The 4,298-nt window shown below is 34.2% G+C and overlaps 1 non-coding gene across 1 annotated transcript; it reads right to left on the bottom strand.

Moving 5' to 3' along the window:
* Window positions 1–3,526: 3,526 nt before the first annotated feature.
* Window positions 3,527–3,690, bottom strand: LOC118667802. The gene has a single exon (XR_004971395.1). It is a non-coding gene; the product is annotated as a U1 spliceosomal RNA (small nuclear RNA).
* Between the last annotated feature and the right edge of the window lie 608 nt (window positions 3,691–4,298).

Raw genomic sequence — 4,298 nt, 5'->3', positions numbered from 1 at the left:
TGTGTGCCTCTTCTGGGTGAAAATTTTAATTTTTCATCCCCCCTCTCTCTGGAAATGAACATTGTTCTAGTTGAAGACAACTCCATAAGCCTGAGCTGCACAATTAGAATGATGTATGACAGAAATATGACATGGCCTCAAAGGACATGTTCTTTAAGTGATACATAAATTTTGTTAAGCCACTAAGATGTGAGGCTTGTGATACCACACTATGTACTCTAGCATACCTAAATTGATGTAGGTTTATATAAGCCTTCAAGAGGAAATGTGCAAGTAGAACATTGACCCATGTGGATTCCATATGGATTATATTGGAGTAATTGACCAGTAACTGCTTTATATGTGCTACACCTGATTTGTTTGAAGCATCTATTCAATGATGACTTTTTTCCATAAAAGAAACATTCCTATGAGATACTTTTATAGGCAAATTTCCTTGAGGAATTTGAGCAGAGGGTAAGAAAGAGAACCACACTCACCATTGGGAAACATATTGAAGCTATTTACAACACCAAAGAATCAATAATTTAATGGGAATGCCTTTAGAAAAGAGGAAATAGCCTTAGATCAGCTGTTTGAATTTACTCTCCTGCATAATGCTCTTCTCCTGTCCCTGAGATATCAGTAAGATCTTATAAATGTGCTAGTAGATGCAAGTCTTTGGAAGTAAATTCAGAGAAAGTTCTGTGTTTGTGATGAGTAGTGTCATAATGGATGCAATAGCGTGGAAGCATTATTGGTAGTATTAGGTCTGTGTGGATAATTGGGAGTGGGATGGGCAGTGGTTTATGGACAGAGGGGGGTTGCATTCAGAGTCAGGTGATACTGGGTCGAAGGCCACTGTTCAGATTCATGTGTTTATTTATGTGCAAAAGCAAACTCTTTCCCTTCTCAGTGATTCTTTTGAAATACAAGATAGCAATGGGGATTTTGAAATGGGAGTTAAATCCTGCTATCCTACTGGAGAATTATTGATACCAAAGACTTGAAGTCTGGATGATAACTGGACTTTACTTGTACCTATTATCTGATGATTCTGGCACATTTATGTTAATGCATATAGTTGTAAATTGAGTTACTAATATATATTTGATATTTGGGGCAAATGTTCCATTTATACTTAATCTTTATGCCAAATTAAAAAGAATAGCTACATTAACCAAAATTATCCAGATTAGCTTTGCCACAAGTTTACAACTTCTTTTTCATGCCTTGTTCATAAGGCCTGACAATGTTTAATTTTACTCAAGTCCTATACTTGAGAAAAAGAGTAATGGTTATCTCTCCACTGTTTTTGGGTTCTGGAAAAGGGCTAACTGCAAAATCTCCCTTCTCACAATTTGACTTTGATAAGACCCACTTCCATCCTTCCCAAATGACTTAAATAAGCCACCTCCACTCTTCCTCAGATTCCCTTATTTACCTGCTGCTCTAAGACCTCAGGCTCCCTCCCTTTACTTTGAGGTGTTATAATTAAATCATTGGAATAGTCTGAATAAAAACATCTCCTTAACTATCTAGTGCTTTTTTTTTTTTAAAAAAATATGTTTTTATTGATTTCAGAGAGGAAGGGATAGGGAGAGACAGAAACATCAATGATGAGAGAGAATCATGGAACACCTGCCTCCAGCGTGCCCCCTACTGGGGATCAAGCCCATAGTCCGAGCATGGGCCCTGACTAGGAATTGAACCATGACCTGGTTCATGGGTTGACCCTCAACCACTGAGCAACACGGGCCTGGCTGTCAAGTGTGTCTTGTTTTTAGCAGTCCTTTCCTTGTGCAATTCAAAGAAAATTTAAAAATATTCAATTTCCTCTAAATTGTATTAATTCTCAACCATATCCAATATCCGTTCTGGTAGGTGCAAGTATATAAGGATTTCCCCACCTGGAGGCAGATTATCTATAAGAAACTTGTTTAAAGTCTACATACATTGAAATAATATTCAGTCATATGGAAAAAACATTCATGATATATTTAGAAAGTTTAATAGCAGGCAACAGCATATGCTCTGTGTGATCAAATAATGACATATACATTTTCATACACAGATATGTGCAGGTTCATATGCATGCATATACATATACAAATATGCATACATACACACAAACAAAAAACAAATCTAAAATGATATATTCTTAAATGTAAATAGTGATGAGTTGAAATGTATATGTCCAATTTCTCTAACTCTATGCAAGTGAGAAAAAGAATAAGTGATGTGGAAATATATTTAAAAATGAATTATGTATATCATTATATTTACTATAGGTCAGAAGGATTTAGTGTAATTTCTTCTCTTTTCCATAAGCATGAAGTATTATTTCTATGCCTAATATCTATGTCTAATTATTACAATGTCTAAAGTCATAGGTAGTACTTTAAAAAATAGGTTTTAAATGTAATATCATTGAGACTAGACTAGGAGACTATTTTAATGGAACTGTGAGGTTAAAAATTTACATTTTAAAGAAGCCAGATAATTATAAGTAGACAGAGTAAAGCTACATTATTTAAATCATTGCTGAGTTTGGACATTGTGAAATCTTCTACAGTCAGTATCTATACTCACCAGAATTCTAGTTTTATTTATGTTTCTATAAATAATGATACTGAGGCTTTAAGCATTAAAGTAGGTATTTATCCAAAGCTAATATTTGATGTTGGAATCCTAACTCAGAACTATTTGATTCATGAGTCTATGCTCTTGCCATTACATCATGCTGCTCACATTGCATACTGTGGAGCTAATCAAAATAATTATATTAATAAAAACTACCGGGTTATCTATAGTTCTATATTAAAATGGATAAAAAACGAATTTTCAGGTCTTCCTTTATTACCCAATGCATGATTTACAATGAATATTACAAAAATATTTCTGACTATATGAAGCATTATATCTTAGAAACTTCTCCAAGTGTTCTTTGTTTTAATTGGTTTCTAATAGATGAAGTGGTTTAATAATGTTGAACTAGTCTAAAGTTTATGCTGAGAATATATAGTGCCTAAATAACAGTCATTTTAACTAGGTATCACACTATTATATGTTTAGAAATTAGCACAGAGTATATGTTGTAAGATATTGATTTTATGTAGAGCTTTACATTAGAAGAAAACTTAGTAAACAATAGAAAAATCAATTTTATTATGTCATCAACTCTTTATTTCATTTCTCTAGGGAAAAGAGTCATTTGGGGAAAATATGAAACCATTATTGTTTTTCGTCACACTAGTTTTTTAAAATAAATTTAAGTCCTAGCCGGTTTGGCTCAGTGGATAGAGCGTTGGCCTGTGGACTGAAGGGTCCCAGGTTTGATTCTGGTTAAGGGCACATGCTCGGGTTGCAGACTCGATCCCCAGTAGGGGGCGTGCAGGAGGCAGCCCATCGATGACTTTCTCTCATCATTGATGTTTCTGTCTCTCTCTCCCTCTCTAAAATCAATAAAATTTTTAAAAAATTAAATAAATAAATAAATTTAACATACATATATGAAATCTTTATTACTAATATGTCAATTTTTTTTCATAGAAGAGCATTAATGCTGTATCCCCCTACCACAAATTATGCAGTCAAGTTTCCCACATTTGGGGAAACCACCGGGGTCAGCACATATGGAATGTAATGGATAAGCCTCACCCTGGGAAAACCAACTTTATGATCATGGTATCCCCCCTACCTAGTAAGCATATTAATATTTTTATTTGTATGAAGTATTTAATAACAAGTCTGATTCAATTAGTATCATGCAAGCATATTTTTTCCATTTTGATAATTACTTTTAAAATTAGAATTTGACTAAAATGAATTTTGAAAATCCAGTATGATAATCTGAAGAAATGCCGATGAAAATGAAAACTATATGTAACATATTTGTGGAAGGAAATGAGTCCTTTCAGACTGGTCATATTCAGGATCACCTTTTTAGTTTTAACTGGTCAAGTGTTAGTAATATGCACAATGTACAAATGGAATCAGTGAGGTGTGGACTGGCAGAAGGCAGCCAAAGCAGTAATGTATGGGGGCTGCGACATACATTACGCTATCATTTTCTTTGACTGAATGTCTGTTCTTCAACTCCTAAAATGCAATCTAATAACCTTTCATATCTAAGAAAAGTGTCAGCACTTGAGATGTGGGCGGAAGAGAATTTCGTTATTTGTCAGTGACCAGATAAATTAGCCTCCCTGAGAATCATTTCTGGGTACTAACTAAGTTATGGCTCATCTTCATTTGTCATTCTCTGACTATGTTGTGACCTATTCAGAGACTTCATGTAAACGTTATTTACTGCTTTG

The sequence above is a fragment of the Myotis myotis genome, unplaced genomic scaffold, assembly GCF_014108235.1.
Source record: "Myotis myotis isolate mMyoMyo1 unplaced genomic scaffold, mMyoMyo1.p scaffold_m19_p_12, whole genome shotgun sequence".
Classification (NCBI taxonomy): domain Eukaryota; kingdom Metazoa; phylum Chordata; class Mammalia; order Chiroptera; family Vespertilionidae; genus Myotis; species Myotis myotis.
The sequence above is the reverse complement of the archived record's forward strand: the minus strand, read 5'-3'. Positions and strand labels throughout refer to the sequence as shown.